The sequence below is a fragment of the Cheilinus undulatus genome, linkage group 24 (genome assembly GCF_018320785.1).
Source record: "Cheilinus undulatus linkage group 24, ASM1832078v1, whole genome shotgun sequence".
Lineage (NCBI taxonomy): Eukaryota > Metazoa > Chordata > Actinopteri > Labriformes > Labridae > Cheilinus > Cheilinus undulatus.
The window spans coordinates 12,711,808-12,734,559 of record NC_054888.1 but is presented as its reverse complement, the minus strand read 5'-3'; the positions used below and the strand labels follow the sequence as shown (position 1 = coordinate 12,734,559).

General features: G+C 38.3%; 1 long non-coding RNA gene across 1 annotated transcript in view; it reads right to left on the bottom strand.

The window, feature by feature from the left end:
• The window catches only part of LOC121506440, a 119,589-nt gene extending 111,793 nt beyond the window's left edge, over window positions 1-7,796 (bottom strand). Inside the window, exons 1-2 of the long non-coding RNA XR_005991654.1 lie at window positions 7,591-7,796; window positions 7,225-7,340 (exon numbers count right to left, since the gene is read on the bottom strand). This is a non-coding gene — a long non-coding RNA (uncharacterized LOC121506440). The remainder of the gene's footprint in view (window positions 1-7,224; window positions 7,341-7,590) is intronic.
• Window positions 7,797-22,752: the final 14,956 nt, after the last annotated feature.

The following is a 22,752-nucleotide window of genomic DNA, read 5'->3' as shown; positions in this document are numbered from 1 at the left end:
AGTCACATGGCGACAGGAGCTGTTGGGTGTGTGTGTGTCTGTGTACGTGTGACAGAGAGAGTTAGTGTGACTGTCCGTGAGTGCAGATCAGTCTGACAACAATCATCAATGAACTAAGGTTAGCTTGTTAAATACGTGAGTGATAAATGTTTATTAGTTATCATAATATCAATAACTTTAAGAGGTTGAGGCTGACCTGTGGCTTCTCTGGGATAAAATAATTGCAAGAGGACTTAATAAAAGCAGAAGCCCACTATAAGGGTCTGTCATTCAAATCATATGCTTAGGCTGCTGTCATTAGTATGATCTTAGAGTGTTTATGTATTATGCCACAGCTGCCCTAAATTAACAGCATTGGTAATTACCAAAATCTTTTTTTTATGTTTCTGCAATGGTTAATACACCAATATTTAGAAGCTCTTCAACCGAAATGATATTTTTAATGCTAAAATATCATTATTATTGTTATCCATGAATTTTCAAATTGACTGATTTACAAAAAAACTGAAAAAATAATAAAGCACATTAATATTTCTTGATTAATATGTCAAATTATAGTTATTTACTGGCATTCCTGAAGAGAAAAATGAGTTTTAGTGGTTGAATGTTATGCTTGATTAATTTCTGACTTCTCAGAGAAGCTCAAATTAGGGTATAAAAGGGTGAATTTAGTTTGAAATTCCTCTTTCCTGTTCAAAATAGTAAAACGTGGAGAGCTCACTGAAAATGAAAGAGTCCGCATTAAAGCACTTCATGATGCTGGATGTTCTCTGAGACAAATATGACAGGTGGTCTAATAAGTTTGTTAAGCACTGTATATATATTTATATATATATATATATATATATATATTGTTTATTCTGTGGAATGTTCAAGTTATTTAATTTAACAGAACTCAAGAAATGTTTTCTTTTAGTTTTCAGAATAAAGACATTAAACTCTAACATTATTTTGACAGTTCTGGAATATCCATGTTAAATTTTTAAATAAGGGACCTCACCCCCGGAAACACCCAATTCATCAATTAATCGAGAAAATAATCATCCGATTCATCGATGGTTGAAATCATCGTTTGTTGCAGCCCTATCTCCAAGCAGGTGATCCTAAAATAAGAGGTTAGTTTAGTTTATTCATGCATCATCCTGTTACTTAAAGTTATGGCCAAGCGGCAACCTCCGGTCCTTAAAAGTGAAGCCAAAGCAGAAGTGCAAATTTGCAATACGCCAAGTGTCCATTTGAGGCTGGCTGCAGGAGCACCAGACACATGTTAAATAGTATTTTTTTACGCAAGAAATTAATTGGCTTACAGCCTGGTTCAAACAACCAAACGTGTCTCATGAGCTGATGCCTTCATGTGCTCTCACTGAGGGGTGAATGTTTTTGTACCACAGTCGTTTCGATTATTTTGGGGAAAAACCTCACTTTGCACTGATTGGCACGTCTCATTTGGTTGGCAGATAGCTTGACAGGTGGAAGCTATCAACTAGAGTACTAGCTAGTTAGCTGGCAGGAAGTTGATCTTAGTGGGCGGGCCATTAGGTTGATCCAAAGTTTGGTTGAGACCGTGATTTCAGTATGGAGGCCGCTGTGGATTGGCATCAAGAGCTGTTTAAGTATTGTAAGCAGGCGGCTGATGTCACACAGGGTTTGTCCAATTCTTTCTACAGTCTATGGCACCCTACCCCAAAATGTGAATGTGCAAAACGCAGTGATGATCCTTAACATCACAGGTCAGAGACTACTTCCAGTTTAACCAAGGAGGCAGCAGCTGTACCTACAACCAAAGCAACAAGGACTGAAGCCTCTGTATTTAGGGCGCCTGCTCTTTTTAAACCAGCACCCATTTTTCTACATTTCAAGAGTCTAACACGTACACTTTAAATGTAAAACAGTTCAGCAGCAAAACTCAAAGCAGACCAACTTTCCAAGCAAGAATGTCCTCTTAAAATTCACCACCGTCAGTCAGTGACTCCCCTTTTTCTATGCTGTTCTTTCACTTCAAAACCAGCCAAACAACAAACAAAGACATAACAAAAACTGAAATACAGAAGCCAAACACTGCCATCCATCTCTATTTACTCCCCTGACTTCTGTCTCTCCTCAGCTCACTGAGTTTCTGCTTTTTTTGTAGCACAACTCTTTGTTTTTCTGTATCTACTGTTTCTGTTTATCACTGCAAAGTTTTTTTCTGCTGTCTGCAAGAGATTTGATTTGTATGCCACAAGAGAGAGAGCAGAGGGACACTCAAAGAGGTGCAAACTGTACATCTGGTAGGATCCATGAAGACATCGGGGATATAAGCAGTGAAGGAGCCTGCTCGTGGTGTGTTTCTACAATTAAATGACAAGAAACACCATCACAACATCGGTCACATCTCCCTGTAAATGCTCTGACACCCACATTACCGCCAGCGTCTGCTTAAAGCTGCCTCCACCTGCAGGAGTTGTGCTCAAAGCACCCCAGAGGGCTGTATTGTCTCTGTTAATTCACTCTAGCGGATTATCATAATGCTCCCTGAGTGTTAGTTAACATGTTGCCGAGGATTTCGTGCTGTTACGCTGGATTCCCGCAGCAGGGAGCATCCCCAGCAGCTGAATCATACCGACAGACCAAACTGAGCCTGAATTTGCTTTTTGAAGTGTGAATCTGTCAGAGTTACAGCTGAGCCGAGTGTCAGAAACAGTTTGTAGCTTGTTCACAACGGCCAGGAGTCTATTTTTGTTTTTGTCCCTTGATACTTGACTTATTGTTGGAAAAAAATACGACAAAAAGAATTTACACAACCAAAAAATCCTTGAGAGTCGTTTCATCATGACTTCAATTATGATTACAGACGGTCTACACAAGTGGTTTGTAATTTTTTCACACAAAATTGAAGAGGAAAAATAAAAAAGGGAAGCCTGTCTGTATCTGAGATATGCTTTTATCTCCTTACCTTCCCTGTCAATCATCACACAGCCCATCAGATTTATCTTCTGACCCCACAGAGAGGTCCCTGCAGCCTCAGGCAAAAGCAGCATGAGGACAGTCACACTGTCAGGTTAAAGGGACGCTGCTTTCAGCATTAAACGCACACATGGAAGTCAAAGGGACCACTAGAACTAAATCCCATAGTAGAAAAAGGGACTCTAACAATATGGTCTACTATGGTCTACTCTACTAATCAAATCTGTATAAAAAGGAGCTACAAGCTGATTGTGTGGAGTCTGAAGGAGGTCGGTGATTACCAGACAGTTGAATATAAGAGTCAATGCTTCCGCACTAACAGAGAAAGACAGAAAAAGTACATTTATCTTGTTTTCTACATGTTACAACTCAGAATGCACTGCTGCATCATTTCAAGATCTGTATCAGTCGATCTCAGCCCTGCTGACAAATATCCCATCAGCAAATAATGTGGCACGAACAGATATCAGTCGATGTTTATATGTTGTGTCTGACCAATTTAACTCTGCCTTCTACTTCACATAACTGCTGAATCAAAAAGAGATGTTTAACTTGACAGGAAGTTGCCTGTTTGAACAACCCTGATCTGTTATTATGGCCAGAAATGAGAGAAATGAGGGCATAGTTGGAGCGTTTTGCCAAAAAAAAAAAAAAGTATCTGTATGGGCTGAATTGTTTTGCTGACATTGGTATTGCTATTGGCCCCAATTCCTTTAAAGTTGTTGCATCTCTAGTTGGGAAATATTTAATTTAACTATGACGTCATTCTTACTGATCCCTGCTCGCATGAATGCTGATGCACCATGCTGCTGCAGGCAAAGCTTCACCTCCTCCACCCCAGTCTCCTCCTTTATAGCACAAAGCTTATTGTACCCTCATAGTAAGATTCCTGCAACAGAGGATCAATTTTCTTATGAACAAATTTTACTGTATTAAATACGCATTATCATAAATATTTCTATTCATATAGAGGTTTCTATGCACACCCTGGAAAGTCAAAGCATGCTGCCTGACTTACCCAGGGGGCATCTTTGAGCAGAGCCTTCTCTTTGGTATAACTGTACAGTATATCCATTTTAAAATGTTTAAAGGTGTGATGGAACTTTTAATTCTGAACCAGTGTAGAACATCTTTACATTGATGACCATGGGGCTCATACGGCTCGTTTTTCAGATCAACTGTTTCAGACTTATGTCCTGAAGCCTTTCAGGTGACAGCACTAAGGTGTGCTTAATGTATTTTCTAATACCCTGGTATTTGTATTGACTGGATTTAACCCATGGCTTCAAAATAATTTTGCAGCAATAATAAAAAGATCCTTTTTCATTTTCCTTTTAACTATAGCATGAACAACTCACCAACAGTAAAAGAGCAAACTTTGCTTTGAAGCAAATGAAGGTCTTAAAGCTGTATTTTAGCTTGCTGAAAATGTATTATTAGGTCCTATACAGCTACATATGATTCTAACCAGATTTCAATGTTGAAAATATGTGCAGGGCTCGCTGAAAAACTATGGCGAATACATGGGCATTCGAATGAATAGATTTATTCAACACAAAGATGTTCAGAACCACATTCCACATTTTCAAAGATCGATTCACGTGTGCAGACACACTTTTCTATGATTCATAAAAGAGATTTTTCTGTGAGGTTGAGGAATAAAAAGTCTAAATACCTTAGGCTTTGCTGCACAGACTCTATTCATTCTTTTTCAATCTACCTCTTTCAAGTCTATAAAATTATTAAAGTTCAAGACTGAACAGCTGCAAAGTTCCCTTAAAATGTGCCAGAGAAAGCTATCACAGAGACTGTTCTGGTTTACAGAAGGCATGCATGACTTGGGACAAATGCAAAGTGTGATTACAATGTCTGAAAATGCAGTAAAATGCCGTTTTAATGCCTGACGCAGCTGTTTATTGTCTTTGTGACACTGGTGTTTGCAACTTGTCCTTCTTTTGTAACCAGCAGATTCTCAAAAAAGCTGGATGTTCTTTGTTCTTCTTCTGGTCATGAGCTTTTATATGAATTTTCTCTGCTTCCCTCTTGACAAGATTAAACCTACTCCATTATAAATCCATCATCCTCTCTGTGATCAGATTCCTGAACGACCCTTATGATTTTTATCTTTTTACAGACTTTTTATCCTTTACCTTCACAGATCATACTATCCTTAAATAAACCTGGTCATTGTATTATTTTTATCAAGGTTGTTTAACCCATAAGTATTCATTTTAATATACTTTTAAGGTCCTTTTATAGCCTACATATATTTGCTTTTGTCTGTTGATCACTGTTTTTATTTATGTCTTTATGTCCAAGCACATCCACACCAGTTGGACCAACATAACTACTTGAGTTGGATGCAAAATAAATCCAGAAGCTGTTTCCTCCCAACAGTATACTGTTATCAGATCTAACACAGGTGTAGATCTGAGCTAGTGTGGCAAACTTTGAATATCAGAGTCTTAAACAAGTCATTGGCTAACTTAACTTCAGCGTTTTAGTTTTAAGCCTGTAACAGGTTTTTGTAAAGTTTGAAGCAGCGTGTCATTCAGATTCATGTGCAAAACTCTGAAATAAATGCAAAGCTTATTGTCAACCTACACAAAAAAAAAACACAGCCATAGAATCAGTCCCACAGAAATGCAGAAGCTAAAGCGATAAACAATAACCCAGTGCAATTTTTCATAATGCATACTTTCCAGAGGTATTGGTGCTTAACTGGTCTAGTGTCCGAACTCTCTACTAACTCATTTACAACCAAAATGCCTTAAATATTTCAATCATAACTTAATATTCTAATTAAATGGGGCAGTTTTAACTTGAAATATAACAAAAGATGTAACAAAAGTAATACATGGAGACATATCCTTCAAAATAAAAGTGCATAATAGACTTTTGCAACATTTTTTTCAGTCAAACAAATCTGAGACCCTCTAAAGATGGTTTCACAGCCCATTTTTGGGTCCTGACCTAACAGTTGAGAACCACAGATCTGAATAATTTCAACAAATATAAGTTTTAACTTTCCTTCAAACATTCTTTGTGTTACTTAAAAGTGTTGAAAGAAATTATTGGAACAAACTGATTTGTGGCAATTTAATGAAAAAACAAGTATTTTCAAGTCAAAAGGTCACTGGTGTCAATGTTGAACTCAAGGTTTAAGACTTTTATGTTGGTGTCAAGTCTGACTTATGCCTAAGTCATGTGACTCAAGTCCACATCTCTGGATTGCCATCATTCACAGGCCTCCAACACTCTTAAAAAACAAATTTAAGACTTCTTAAGACTCAAAAAGGAAAATTAGCATCATTTTTGTACAGCATAGTTTTAGTGCTTCTTAGATTAAATTTGGGATTAAATTTGTCCAGAATTTAAATGATTGTTGAATGCTATCAATGTTTGTACCTGTCAAACACGCCTTTGTTATTCTTGGGCCATAATTCCTTTAACTTTCTCTTTCTCCCCCTTCTCTGATGTTGTTGGTTTCAGATTAAGTACATAAAAGCTGCCAGTTACACCATGAATCACCATATGAACATGCAAATCCACAAAAAATCATCACAAAGCATTTACCTGCACAAATTCAAGACATTTGATGATTACAAATAAGACTTTCCAAGACATTTCATGACCTTAAACATTTAAAAAGAATTCTTCTGTAATAGTTCAAATGTAGACATGCTGAGTAATGACGTACTGCTTGACTAGATAAATAACTTGTTGCTTATCATGGTTAATTCAGGCCTCTGCAATGTGTTTACACAAATTATTAAACTGTAAAAAATTAGGAGATTTATTGTGCATTACTGTCTGCAGACAAAGCTCCTCTCATTCTTTTGATCAAAAAAATGACCAGAAATATAAGAACTTCTCCTCCAGGCTCAATCTGGGCGCATTATAAGGTCATTTTTAGATCTCCAATAATCACTGTCAGCCTTTTAATACTAATTACAACCTTTCATCTTCAAAAGCCCCTAACCCTTGCAGAACACTCCACAGCCTTGAAGTTATAATGAATGCATTTGCTCCCTGTCAAACTTTGAAATGAAGACGCAGAGATCAGCATCTGTGACTGCACCTTGAACTAGTGGAATAAAAATAGCAAAACAAGCTATGCTGAATAAATTAAACACACAACCATTGCTGTGTTCCAGTGTCTCAAAAACACAAAATCATACCCACAATCACACCACTAAACATCCCCCCACCCTGCGCAGCCCACTGGTGTCCATGTCTCTGAGTGATTAATGGTTGTACACTGCACCTCGCACTCACCTGCGCTCACAGTGTGATTGATGGGCCTGTATGCTTGACAGACGGACAGATGTGGCACGGCAGAGCAGCCGAGGCAGGGAGCGACACCTCCTTCCTGACACCATCGGCTCCCACTGCTAGTTAGCAACACAAGGAAATTATGAAAGAGAGGGAGAGAGAAAAAAGATCAGTTTCAAAGAGGAAGTCTGTCTTATTACATTGTTTTCTACTTAAGTTGGTCCAAACACAGAGTGGTTTACATGAGATGGTTATATCACAGAGAAACCAAAGTGACAGGTGACCAAGTTCATGCATCCTCTAAGGGCTTGTTTTCACTATGAGGCTTTTAGATAGGAAAAGCATAGCCTGAGGGCTCGCTGGTGGCACCTTTTGGATACAGTGTTTGCTTCACAAGTGCAGCTTTCGAGGTCTGTTACTCTGGTTTACCGGAGTGGGTTCAAACACAGATTCATGAGGTAGCAGAAGCATTAAAAAGCCGTCTTAAGTCGAAATAAAAACAAATATGACAGCAAAGAAATCCAGCAAAGAACAAGCAGAGAGAGGTAAAAAATGTTTGGAGGGAGGGAAGCTGTATGGACTCAAACCAGGTGGAGCTATTTTTAAATGTTTAACAGGTGAGCAAGAAGGTGAATGGGCTGGCTGGGAAACATGCTGAGGCCCTCTAGTGGAAAGGAGGATTACTGACAGCTTAAAGAAACATGCCTCTGTTTAGTGAGAAGTATGCTAGAAAAGTTTTGGTTAGAAAATTAACCAAACAGTGCTCATCATTAAGACAGCTGTCCCCTCATAATACAAAGAAAGGAAAAAATCAGCACAAAGATGCAATACATCAAAAAACACTGAAAAGAAAAATAGTAGCGGTTTTATTTTGTCTTATAGAATTTGACTAGTATCTTTTATAATAGTGGGTTCAAACTTTTTTTTTTCTAGAGGCCAACTCAACTTTATCGAAGAACAGGTGAGGCCTTCTTTGACCCACGTGGGACCAAAGTGATATGTTTCTCTCAAAATAAAGATAAATTTTAATCGTTTTAGGGGCTACTTTGGCTCAGTCCCCCACTCTGTCTTCCCATGTTTCCTGTCTCTCTTATGCTGTCCCATCAATTAAAGACAAAAAGCCCGAAAAAATAATTTGAGTTGAAGAAGCTATTTTGCTTGGATGTTGTGATGGTTTGTCTTGAGATTTTGGTTTGATCTTGGGTCTGCCCATGTGAAATATGTTTTAAAAAAAAGAAAAAAACATTGTTAAGAGGATCCACCATTGATTGGAGATGCAATTCTTTTTTCTTCACGTAAAAAAAAACTGCAGGTTGGACCTGAGGCAGAGAAAAACTTCAATAACAACAACATTAAACAGCAGTTGTCTTTAAGAGTAATCAACAAACTTCTTTTAGACAGAGTTTTGTTTCTCAGCGCCATTTTGGCAGCTTCATGCTTTCATGTTCACCTCACAGCACACTAAAGCCCTTTCTTCCACACTAAACTGACAGCTACTGACCGGGGGGGGGGGGTCAAGTCCGACCTGTGGTTACTTTCCCATCCATTACGCTGTATAGCCTAGTTTTCTGGCTAATACCACTTCTACCGCTAGGTACCTCATATGACTCAACTTCAAAATTATGGAAATGTTCCTTTAAAGTCTCTGTTTTCAGAGAGAACTATGTATCACCAGTTTACATGGCTTGAAGACGGTGGGCTTTTCCAAAAATTCCAATCTGAAATCTATTATGAACCTTTGCTGTTTCAGACACCTGTAATGCCACTGTCAAGTAAACTAATGACCAAAATGCAACAAAATGTCTCAGTTTTTTCTCTGAAATCAATCAACTTTTGTGTCTCCCAGCAGATCTGTGGTGGGTGGACTCAAGGTTGGAAACAAATGTTTTAAAGCAAAAGCAATGAAGTTGTTTTCTTGATTGACGTAAACACAGCAGAAAAATTCATGCAAATGTTTGAATTTGATCTCTAGTTAGCTCAGGTTCATATGCAGACATTTGGTCAACTTTAAGTGTGTGTTCATTGTCTGGTTGGAAAATAACTAGTGTGCTGTATTTGGGAATGTAGAAATTGTTATTCTTGGATGATTCTTTCTAATTTCAAGGACATTAACAGTGCAAAATGTAATGTAAATGTCACAGCAGCAAAGTCATGGCAAATCAATACTCATCGAGGAAGAAAACAGCTGCAAAACAAGATTAGAATAGATTGTAGTAGTTGAAAGTTAGACCAAATATGCCATTTAACTTTAGAAAAATTAAATGTATCGTTACTGAATAAATCAAACGTATAGTCCACGCCTATGGTGTTTTTAGGTGTTATATGGAAAGGTTTGTGCCCTTTTAACATTTCTGAGACATTTTCAAGCTCAGCCTTAAACTTATCGCTGCATTCATTTAAGCTGAAAGCTAAAATACAACAAATCAAAAGGTGATGCATTTACTTTTAATATCCAATACAATTTTGACATGTTATTTCACAAAATGAAATAAATGATGGGGATTTTGCAACCACAATAAAACAAAGCACTGCCTGCCTACAGTGCTGTCATGTCATGATTGTTTTCCTGCCCATCACGGCAAAGAAAACTCATAAAAAATGGACCTTTAAACTCATAGAGGCTCTCATGGTTAATTGAATGTCAATATCAAGTACAAACAAAACCCAACCTCCTCTGCCGGCTCTTTAAAAATGCATCTCACAGCATGTGTATTCTCAAATAGATTCTTAAATTGAAAAAGCATCTTTCTTAGCCTTAATAAAAGTGCTTTCTCGAGCTTTCTGATTGAAACTCTCTCCTTATCTTAACATAAGCAGTCTCTCTTTTCAAACCAGTCTTATTCAGTGCTATGTGACACCTTCCCTCGACTATCCATCCACCTCACTAAAGCTCACTGCTCTACATGTGAGCAACAGCACAGTAGCTGCTCAGAGACCCTCTGTTCTGCGCTGCTGGTGCTGCTCGAGTGAAAGCATTGGTTTCTGCAGACACAGTCATAAATCATACGTCTACTAATGGCAGTTCCAAATGAGCCCTCTCATCAGACGAGACAAGTGGCTTGCTTTGTGTGCTACTTGGGGCTCCACTATAACATCTGTGCGCTCTCATGCTGCTGTGCATGTTACAATGAGATGTGTGTCGCCCCTGTATTCATTAAGAATTGTCTACTGAGCCCGAACAATTCAATTTAGTGTCATTTAGAGCAAACCTGGGAGAGCAGGCCGTGACAAACAATCAGGAGCACACAGTTCTCACAGTGCAATGTTGGGCTGTAGTTGTTTATCAGCAAACAAAGCCACTTTTCTGGATATAAATGCAAAAAAGTGCTGCAATTAAAATTTGATTAAGAACTTGTCATAGAAACCTGGTTAAAAGCTGTCATCCCTGCAAGTCCGCACCAAAATACTGATCTTTTTCCAGCCCACAATGCCAGTCAAATGTTGTGTCTAAACTAAAATGCACTCACCTGCCATGTTACAATAACACTTGCTCCCCTAAAGCATCACTTAGACTGAAGGCTTTAATTTTATGGTCTCAATACTTCATTTGAAACTATTTTGCATTTCAGCCCCTAAGGTTTGGTGAACATTTTGGCTGTTACAGCGAAGGCGGAAGAGATTGGCGTGGATGCTGCTAAAGCCTCCGTTTTATCAGAACTTGACGACACTTCTACGTGAAAAAAAAAGAACAAAGAACAGCACTGAATTCTATTCTTTCCAAAAAAGGCTCTGCCTTTTCCCAAACACAGTCTAAAGGAGGTTTTCCAGATTGATGTGTGAAACAAATCCATCTTGTGTGTCAGGTTACCTTTGGACACCTTGGGGGCCAACTGCACACAAACAAAAGGTGCTATTAAATATGATATGTATTTTATTTTTATATATTTTTTTATTTTTTTTGGTCGTTTTGGGAAGAATAATGAATAACTCCATTAATTATACAGGCATTTAAAGGGTTAAAATCCTGAACATGTTTTAATGTTTGGTCATTCTGAGAAAGCTTGAAGTTGTTCAGGTGATTTATGAAAAAAAAAAAAATATATATATAGATATATGATGATTTAATAGCAGTTTTTGTGCATGTAAATTTTTGTCTCGAAGGTGTCCTGAGGGTTGTAAATTTGAGAAGCGCAGAAAGGATTAAAGAAAAAGTAATGTTATCTTTTATCTAGCATTTCCTTTGTGTTACCGTAAACAAGTGAAGCTCACATTTTTCATTCTATCTGATTTATGCCCAAAAATATGCCCAAATCTTATCTTAAGAAGTCCTTGGAATATCCTGATGCAGGCTGAGACAATCAGAATATCTACTTCGTGGTGTGAAGGAGTCCAAAAAATGGTAATGGATCAGTATTAAAGTTACCAAATCCCAGTCAGAGCCAAGGGTGAGCGCTCTAAAGTGCCAAAATGATGATAATCCAGCAGCTGATGCGACACCCCGCTCTGCGGCCATAAATTAAAAGTCACACTGTATTCTGCAGCCTCTGGGACCGTGACACAATTTGATGTCTAACCCCAGAACGGGTCAGTGTCTCTTTTTGAGAGCCAAAACCATTGAATGTTGTTCTATTGTTCCATTTGGCAAGCGTATAATGGAGTTAGAGAGGGGTGTGCTGGTGCTGTATGGAGATAGGGCCTGAATGGAGGAGAATGTAATTACTATACCTGTCTATGCAACAATGGATAACCACCTTTGTCGCCCCTCACTCCACTCTAAGAAGCCAGACAGCAGGAACTGTTGGACTGAGGGAGCACAAAAGCCGCCCTTGCTGAGACACCCAAATCAGTGTCTTGCACTCACGCTCAGAGAAGAGATACTGTATGTCAGAGTCCTCGTTAAAAAGATCTATCTGGATCTGGATGTCTGCTTTACTTGCTGCACTGGCTGTTCCTGATTGATTTAAGCGTGGTCTTAAAGCAGCATATTTAAGATCATGCATAAACAAGAGAAGCGGTGTTAAGTGCAGGCAAACAGAAAAGACCAGTTTTAAAAATCACAAAGGAAGAGAGAAATCCATTAAATGTCAGACGAAGGAGGTACAAGTCACAGAAATCAGTTTTGCTTATTCAATGATAACAATGGATGCAGTAGGGGGGCTACACCAATAGATAATTAAACTTTAACAGACAATATATATCAAAGCCTACACATTTTACGATGCTACAGCACAAAATATGTATGTCACAGTAAAGTGACATGATATACTTGGATTACAACTTTGAATACAGTACAATTCTGCTGTCAGGGAGCTCACAATCAAAACAATAACAAAAGATGATGAGAAGCTCCACCTAGCTTGTTTTTTTCTAGTATTTAACTGAGAATTCTTCAACAAAAGCTGAACCACATCTCTACTGGTCTCTACCAGACTCAGATATGTCTACTGGAGCAATCAGTCTACAAAGGTCAAGGGCTGGGGGAATGTGGTTACACATTACCAGGGTAGCTTGGGCGATTGATCATGCAGCTGATGGCAGGGAAAAATCATGGTCCATCACAAGTAAGCAGCAAAAAACATGAATGAGATACAGCAGTTCATGCTTCCTCATGTACCAGTCTATGGCGTAACATTCAGTGGTTTTTACGCCACTGTCTCTCTATCGAGTAAAGCCCAAAAATAGCCTAATCCTAAAAAAGTTATCTTGTGATCCCAAAAACAAGCCTAATCTTGAGATAACAAGTTAATGAACCAGTTATCTGAAAGGAAAAAAAGCTTTTTTTAATACCTTCTTATGTTAATCAGATATTACAAATATTATCCAGCATTTAAAGATGGAATCTTGATAACTACAGCCACTGATTTCAGCTGAAAAGACAACAGATCCAAGAATTACCATCACTGATCGCACTCTAGATCATTTTAAAATCAGTGTTAAAAACAGGCAATGACTTAATGGTGTCTTCCTGTTAGAGGTAACTTTCCAATCAGTCTAAGGAAAAAAATCCACAGGCAATTTGCTGCTAATTTAACATATATGGTGGTTTTTTTTTTAATGATGAGATTCATTTCCAGACTCTCAAGATTATTAAGCTTTTGTTAAGATTAAAAAAATGGCAGTCTGGATTCTGAAAAAAGCCATAGAAAAATAAGACCTACACATACTCTGACTCAGAATCTGTGCTTTTGGAAACAATCTTTTGATAAAAAATGACAAAAAGAATAACAAAAATGCAAATTTCCTCACAGTTTTGTGAACTATTTCACACAGATATTATGAAAATCATCTTGAAAAACATTAGAATGTAATAATGTGTTGTAGGTTTGAATCGTCCCTGGATGAGTCTAACTGACTTTTTTAATCATTAATGTCTGTCTTAAACATGCAGAAGGGTAAATGATATCACCTCTCTTGTTTTAATAAGTCATGGAGAGATGTATTTAGTTTGTCAGATCAATCTCCCCCCACTCAATCTCTGATTTTCTTGTTTGGCGTGCACTGACTCCCCCTCAAGGCCCCACCTGGTTACTGCCTTAATGCAGCATGACTTATTTAACAGTATCTTCTATTAAATTTGAAGTTACATCATTTACTATCCTTCCTTCCTCTGTTGCCTGACAAGGACTTCCTCCTTCTACGACTTGTTTGAGATGCTGTCAGAGGTCCTGTGGGTTATCATGCATTCAACCCACTGCAGCCAATTATAGAGGAAATACTCTGCCAATGCAAGCTGATGTGACTCTGTAATTTGGTAACATGATAAAAGGGAGGAATAGAAGGAAAAGGACAATATGGCGATGGTTATATGCATGATGGGAATGATGAAGAGTGGTGTAATAGCATGGATAAAATGACACAAAATAGGAAGAGATTGCATAAGATCCTGTATCTGGGTTTGAGTGTTCTCTTGTGATTTCTCGGTGTGTTCAAGCTTTATTTCCGTTATAAAGGACTCTATAAATAAACTCAAGTTTGAAATCAAAGCCCCATGCAGGAGGGATTGAAACGGCTGTCCTTCAAAGCGCGTGGCTGCTTCTGTCGGCACTTGAAAAGAAAAAAAGGAGCGGGAGCAGATGCTGTGGCTTGGCAGGTAAAAAGCACTTGTCTTGTAAACAACAGAGCGCTGGGCAGCATCCAGGAACCTCGGTGTTTTACGAAATTGTCAACGATCATAGACTGCTGGAAGCGTCCCTGTTGGCATACACACTCAGACACTTGAGGGTTTTCCAATCCTCATGGTCATATTGTATCTACGTTTCACTGAAGGTCTACTTTTTACTCTTCTAACGCATTCAGACAGGATTTTTGTATTATAAAGACACATAGTGGCTCTTCTCTGGATCAGAGAAGTGACATTTCAATAAGCTCTTATCACTGACTGCAGCTCGACACCATTAAATCTATTTTATTACTGCTCGGACTCATTACAAGATTGATTTCTTAATGCAGCAGGTGAATAAGCTTCCACACAGGGCTCATAATGATAAAGCATGACTCCCCGGGTATTTAAATACAGTTTGGCAAGGTTGATTTAGGTGAATAGCTTACATTTAAAAATTTACTTAGTACAGTAGTGATGGAAGAAAAACTTCACTGGAAGCAATTACACTTCTTTGTGCGGCTGTACTTGATGATTTTACATGAATAACTAATCAATGGACTTTTTAAAATACTAAACAGTTAATTCAAAGGCTTGAATCCAGTGATAATTAAAAGATCTGCAGTTCTGTTTAATGTAAAGAGCTGCCTAGCTTACTATGCCTACCAATATCAGTACCAAACAAATAGACAAAATCATCATTAACAATCTTACATACAAAATTAAGCATTTTGCAGATAAATAACAAAAAAAGCCTCTGTTTCAGTACCCATAATCTGCAGAGCAACTGCTCCAAAATATTCACCATGCCAACTTTATACAGGGATTTTATGTCATAGTTTATGAAAGGTGTTTAATTCAGGTTTGATGGGTATAAAGTGAAGTCTGGTGTTCAGTTGGCTTACCTTGATTTCTCTAATGCTAGCATTAGGAACATACAATTTTTGTTTGTTTCAGAACAAATAAAGAAGATAAAAAGGGATAGAGAGCAAGATGAGGATGATGGAAGATAAGAAAGCAGGGATGGAGAGTAAGATGAGGATGATGAAGGAGAAGAAAGCAGGGATAGAGAGCAAGACGAGGATGATGGACTAGAAGAAAGCAGGGATAGAGAGCAAGATGAGGATGATGGACTAGAAGAAAGCAGGGATAGAGGGCAAGATGAGGATGATGGACTAGAAGAAAGCAGGGATAGAGGGCAAGATGAGGATGATGGACTAGAAGAAAGCAGGGATAGAGAGCAAGATGAGGATGATGGACTAGAAGAAAGCAGGGATAGAGAGCAAGATGAGGATGATGGACTAGAAGAAAGCAGGGATAGAGAGTAAGATGAGGATGATGGACTGGAAGAAAGCAGGGATAGAGAGTAAGATGAGGATGATGGACTAGAAGAAAGCAGGGATAGAGAGCAAGATGAGGATGATGGACTAGAAGAAAGCAGGGATAGAGAGCAAGACGAGGATGATGGACTAGAAGAAAGCAGGTATAGAGAGTAAGATGAGGATGATGGACTAGAAGAAAGCAGGGATAGAGGGCAAGATGAGGATGATGGAGGAGAAGAAAGCAGGGATAAAGGGCAAGATGAGGTTGATGGAGGAGGAGAAAGCAGGGATAGAGAGCAAGATGAGGATGATCGAGGGAAGAAAGCAGGGATAGAGGGCAAGATGAGGATGAGGAGAAGAAAGCAAGGATAGAGGGCAAGATGAGGTAGAGGAGAAGAAAGCAGGGATAGAGGGCAAGATGAGGATGAGGAGAAGAAAGCAGGGATAGAGGGCAAGACGAGGATGATGGAGGAGAAGAAAGTAGGGATAGAAAGAAAGATGAGGATGATGAATTTAAAGAAAAGAAAAGGTTAAGCCAAGCAAAGATGCAGTTTGCAGACTCCATTTCAGTCGAGTTCAACTGGCTGATTTACCGGATAATGAAACAAAAAAAACATGAGCAGCTTTACATGTAATATCTATTTGACAAGAAGGCAGATCCTTAATTTTTAAGGATTTTTAGGTCAATAAAACATTAAAATTAGGAATGCACAATATCAGATTTTTGCCAATATCCAATATGCTGATATTTCTAAATGGATTTTAGCTGTTACCAATATCAATACCAAAATTTAAATATAGTACAGGCCTTAAATTATGGTCCTTAAAGCACACAATTTAAAGTTTGAGGATGAACAAGTTCACAAATTGTAGTCCTTACGACAGACTTCATAGTGTATTGAATGATGGTGAATAAAGGAAAAAGTTTTAAGTTGACATATATCTGTTGGTACAGCCTAAAACTCCACTAACTCTTTTCTTTGCATGGCCAACATTTACAGCTGATATAGGCAGCTGTTTATAGGCAAAATATCAGCTGTAAATACTGGCAGAAATTTTCAAGAGGTATGCCAAACAAGGTGATTAACAGTTTGCTTCCAAATTTTTGTACAGCCTAAAGTTTGAATGAGACACTGAAATCAGAAGGAATGGGCATTTTGGCAGATAATAATGCTTAAATATGTTCAGGACAAGATCAGCAGAAAGATAAAAGCCTGTTTTTTGTCACAGGGGTCGTCAAAATCAGAATAACCCAAAAGTTCCTCACAGGAGCTTTGAGGTCCCTGTGCCAACAAACAATAGAAAAAGTAAGGCTTGTTACAAGAACTGAAGCTTGAAAACTGTCACTAAACTTTTTTATTTTAATTCCTCGATACTCTCCATACTAAAAAAGAAACTTAAATTTAAGAGCTTGACGCTGAAATTGAGTAAAACTAATAGCGTTCTTATAAAAGAGCATGCAAGAAAGACGATCAGTGTAAGATATTCCAAAGCATGGCAGCACCCAACACTTAGACACTCTGAAGTCAGTCCATACCAACATAAAGAATTTATAGAAAGGCTTTATGTATGTAAGTTGTGTTGATTTTCACCCACATCCAGCAGCCATCTGCATCAGCTGTCGTTCTCTTGGCTTGTTAGCATGCTTGCTCTCACTTTGGGGAGTCAGTGTCTTGCTCAAGGACCCTCCAGGAGGACGGGCCCTTTCCAAAGCAGAAACTTGAGTCTCGCTCTCTATTTCAAGCAGCAGCAGTGTGTTTACCCACCGGGCCTCTCTGCCACTCCACTGTGTTTTGCCATTCTTGCAAGTTGAAAAAGTGTCAAGCTGGAGCAGATTTCTTTTCATACTGTGGCCTTCCTCACTTTTTCGGTGACAGCTGCTGACTTGGCACATGTGCATCACGCTCTTAAGCACAATCTTAGCTCGGACAGCAGCGCTGACGGTGCAGCGACGCAGAGGACACTCGGTGGATCTTTGTGATTGGCAAAAAGATATCAAGTGGAAGGACCAGAGCTAAAAGCAATTTTCAGGAGCTGAGGGGGAATATATTGAGGTCAAGTGAACTTCATTTTTTCCCACATTCACTTTACATGAAGTCTGGTCTTGAACACATTCATTATGTCTGAACAGCGGTCCCATAACAGCTCGCCGCTCAGTGCTGAATACTGATTTCCTTCAGCTCTCATGATGAACATGTGCGATAATAAGGTCATGTCTGGGTGGTCTTACAAGGAGGTTTTCACAAAATAAAAGCCCTAATTTCCAGTTTTCCTCTATTTCTTACATATTTCCTTTTTGCAAAGCGTACGCGCCTTTATGCCGTATGATTTTGTTAAAATATAAACCAGAAATCTTATAAGTCACTAACTGGACATGCCCAGAAGCTCCAGGCAGACATGAACCAACACATTACACTTCCATTATTGGCGAGAACGAGTCATTTCTGCTCCTTTCCAAGGTATCCACTTTTTTTTCCATCTCATTGTCTCAAGATAACAATGCTGAAATTCTTGTTAAAGGAGACTCATCTACATCAGTATTCACAAGGATCTTTTTAATGGTTTTCTTCAGTGTTTTTATTCATAGAGGAGGACAGTGGATAGAGTAAGAATGTTGGTTTTACAGTAATACATTAATCAATTCTATTGTTTCAAGATTAACAGCCCCAGCCTTTTCATTGAAACAAGATTTTATTTTGTTATCTAAAGATGACAAACCTTCCCATTACAATAAAATTATCTATCTCTAATAAATAATGATTACTCCATTATAATGGATAATTAATTTCACTATCTGAAAATAACAAAGCTGATTTTCATTATACTGGATCTTCTATTTTACTACCTTGGGATAACAGTGCTGGTTTTCACATTATTATGGATTTTTATAATGTGAAACGTGAATTATTTCACCATATTTTATTTTCAACCTAAATAATAACCATTCTTGTCAAATAAACAAAACATTAATTGAATTTATTTATGCTTTGGTACAATAAAGCCATCTTAAAAATGTAAACCCCTTAAACAGAACGACCTTCTTACTGGTAATGTTAACAATGTGAAAGGCCACACTGAACTAAATGATTAGGGAAGTAGTGTCAACAAGAAAAATGGATTAAGAGAAGTGGAAAAAATTAGATGGATTAAGAGAAGTGGAAAAAATGGGCCACAACTGGCCAAAAAAAAAAAAAAAAACGGCAAAATGAGAAAAAGCAGAAAAAAAATGAATTCCGGGGGCAAGATAGTGGCAAAAAAGTGGAAAGCGGCAAAAAATGTTTGAAAAGTGGCAAAAATGGGTGGAAGTGGCAAAATTGGGCAAAAAGTGGTCAAACAACGTATACAACATAAATTGGTGATATTGGCAATATAAGGTAAATTAAAACAAGAAAAATAGGCGAACAGTGAAGAAATGGGCCACAGTTGGCAAAAAAGGGCCCAGGGTGGGGATAAGGGAGGGCAAAAGCAGCAAAAAAATGACTTAGAGGGGCAAAAAGAAGATAACAAGGGTGAAAAATTAAAATCAAAAAAGGTGGCATAAATGGGGGGAGGCAGCAGAAAGGTTGAAGTCACAAACATGGGTGAAAAGCAGCTATAACGGGTTAAACGTGGCATAAATCAGTCAAAAGTGGCATAAATGGGTGAGAAGTGGCATGAACTGACAAAAATGAACATGAAACGAACATGAAATGAACATGGAATAAAAAAAAAACATGGGTCAAAAGCAGCTAAATGGGTTGAAGCGGCAAAAGTAGCAAAAATGGGCAACAATTGACAAAAATGGGCAAGAGCAGCAAAAATTAGCTAAAGGGCCAAAGCAGAAAAGAGTATAAAAATAAATGCAAACAATGATCTCTTTGAGCTTGATTAACATATCACTATTGCACAAGTAGCTGTAGCCAAACAAACATGGGATGGGTTGAAAATCAAAACAGTTTGTTCTTTAAATGCTCATCTGTAGAAATGTCAGTAAGTCACAAAGACTTTCAGCTCTCAAGAAAGAAATCAATCAGCCAATAATTGCTCATATTCTCAGCAGCAGAAGCTCATTTTTCTAAGTGTTGAGCTGCTGTTGAAGAGCCCTGAAGAGCCCTCACACCACACCCAAACACACTCAGAGGCAGATTGACAGCAAAGAGAGTGAAAGGTAAAATGTGCTCGGATGCATGATTTTACGCTTTCTTCGATGTCTGTCTGCGACTCTGCAGAAGGCATCTCACTCTCTGGGTTTATTGACCGGCTCTGACTGTGCTGCAGTGACCATCAGATCAGCCATCCTTTGCTTCACAGTTTATGAACTTCAAAGCCGCACGGCCACGAGCGAGCGAGATGATGGACTGCAGGGCCGTTAAGGAGAGATAGCAGGGGAAAAAAAAGAAAAAAAAAAGAAAAGGAGCCAAGGCTCTGCTCCTGGCTGTTTAATTTCAAATGAGGGGGATGACAAGGCATCCTGTGAGTACAAAGTATGGGTGGGCAGATAAGTAGTAAATAAATCAGAGCAGCAGCACTCTGACGCACAGGGCACTGCCATGCTTTGTAAATAGTAAGTAGGAGTTCCTGATCAATACGTACATTTATAGGGAAGCCAGCAAAGAGGAGAGTTTGTTTGTGATCTTGGAGAGCTTTGGCCAGAGAGATGAAGGAGGCGAGGCAGCAGAAGAGGCGGGTGCTATATTTCAGTGGTCAAAAAAGAATCAATGAGATGACATGGAGCACTTTCATAGATATTTCAAAGTTAGAATATGGCAGCTTAGTTATTTTAGGACATATGCAGCCTTTAAGGGGAGCTCGTGAAATCATGTCGTGAAGTCGGTAAAGTCTGAGCTCCGAAAGAGTCTTTGCAGGTAGCATCATGTCACACGTCCTACATCTCCATTAATTCCTCATTGGTCTTCTTCACCATCTGACATTTGGGGGAGTGTTCATATGGTAAACACAACCTCATCTGAAGGCACTGATACGCTCATTTTCCCCTGTAAAACTGTTAAAATGTGGTTATCACTCTCACACCATTGTTGTAAACATGGACCAGGACACGACTAGCATAGCTTCACAAAACTGCTAGAAACAGAGACAAAGAGCTCGCCTCGCTACTTACAAAAGATACAAAGTCAAGCATCCTTCTCACCTCCAAAGCTCATTAAAAAATGTCTTTCTTTTCTGTTAATCTTTGAAAAACTTGCATTTTTTAGTATTTGACTCACAGCCATGTTATTAAACTTGGAGGCCAAACCACATTTAAAGTGGTCCATATGTGAACTTGTTAACAAGTTCAGAATAGACTATTTAAAATAACTCAAGGCACTTTCCCATTATCATGGCACTTGAATAAGTGAAAATTAATAACTTACTCCAGCTACAAACTCTCATGTTGCTCTTTGTGGTCCACATATTCTTTCTCTTAGTTTAGTCAAAGTTTTTCAGCTGGAGGCAGCTCAACAGCGGGTCAGAAGGACTATTTGGTTTTTCACTTCTAATAGTCCAAAAGCAACAAAACTTTCAAAATAAACTGAAGAATGCTGCGACCTGTTGTGGGTTTTCTAAACAAAGATCAAACATCATTACCTTTTGGATTATCTGAGGAGCCAAAGAATCAGCCCTCATCACGTTCAGACACAAAAACTTCATGAGATAGTGCCATGGGTTGATTAAGACCAGAACTACAGTGGGCCACCATTCTGCAGTTCTCTGTCTCCAGCCTTCAAGGGCCTGAGCTTTATGTCACTGTGCATTACACCAGCTGATGAGCCAATTCAACCTGAGGTATCCTAATTTCAACTCTGTCTCCACTTCCAAGACAAACTACTGCTAAACTAGGGCGCCAGTGGACTCAGGGTTAGGTTGCACCACAATCAAGGCCACTTATAAAGGGGAGAGGTTTCTGGGGCCCAAACAAACCAGGGGCCCATGGAGGTCAGCAAAATCATGGTCCATAGTAAAGTTAATCTGCGATAAGCATATTTTATTTTACCTCAATAACAACCACTCTGATCTAAAAAACAAATAATAATTTTATTCCTGCAGTAAAATTATTGCCTTTTTAAAACCTCCTTTCTTAAAACAGAATTACCCGTTTGGTAATGTTGACTCTGTGAATGGGTGCATTGATCACCACTTCGAAGCTGATGTCAGACTTAATAGCTAAGTGGTTATGTGCACAAATGTAAAGGTAAATTAGAAAAGGGAGAAATGTTGATGGAAAGGAATTGTAAAAAGAGAAAAATAAAGAGGAGAAAGTCACATAATCTGGGTGAAAAGAAGCATGAATAGATGAAAAGTGGCAAAAATGATAGAATAGGCCAAAAATAGGAAGAACCAAATATGGGTAAAAAATGGCATTCTTGGAAAAGGAAAAAGAGGCATTAATCGGCAAATGGTGGTAAAAATCGTTAAAAATGGTACAAATCAGTCGAAAAGTGGCATAAATGGGTGAAAAGTGGCATGAATGGACAGAAGTGGTAAAAATAGGTAAAAGGAGGCAAAAATGGAAAAGTGGCATGAACGGGCAAAAAATGCATAAATGGGTTAATAGTTGCAAAAAATTAGTAAAAGGTGGCAAAAAATGACATTAAAGTCTGAAATGTGGCAAAAAAAAAATGGCAACAAGCTGCAAAAATGGGTTAAAAGGACAAAGTGAAAAAATGGGCAGAATAGGGAAAAACTGGTTACATTTTGCAAAAAAAAGAAACAAATATGGGTTAAAAATGACATAAGAAATATTAAAATGGTGCAAAAAGGGGTAAAAGATGGCATGAATGGGGTGAAAAGTAGCAAAAATGAGTAGAAAGTGGCATTGATGGGCAAAAAGTGGCAGAAATGGGTTTTAAAAAAGTCACATATGGGTGAAAATGACAAATATGGGGATGGAAAGTGTCATGAATCAGTGAGAAGTGGCAAAACGTGGGTTAAAGGGGGAAAAATTGTCTAAAATGGCGAGACAGAAAGGGTTCAGTTTGGCAAAAAAGAATCAAATATGAGTTAAAATGGCAAAAGAAGTGACAAAATTGGGAAAAAGTGGTAAAAAATTAAAGTCAAACATGGAATAAATGAGCATGAAAGAGGCAAATAAATGGTAAAAATGGGTAAAAGTGGCAAAATGGTTGAACAGTGGTAAAATGGGTTTCTTTGTTGCAAAAATAGGCAAAAAAGTAGCTACAATGGACAAAAAGC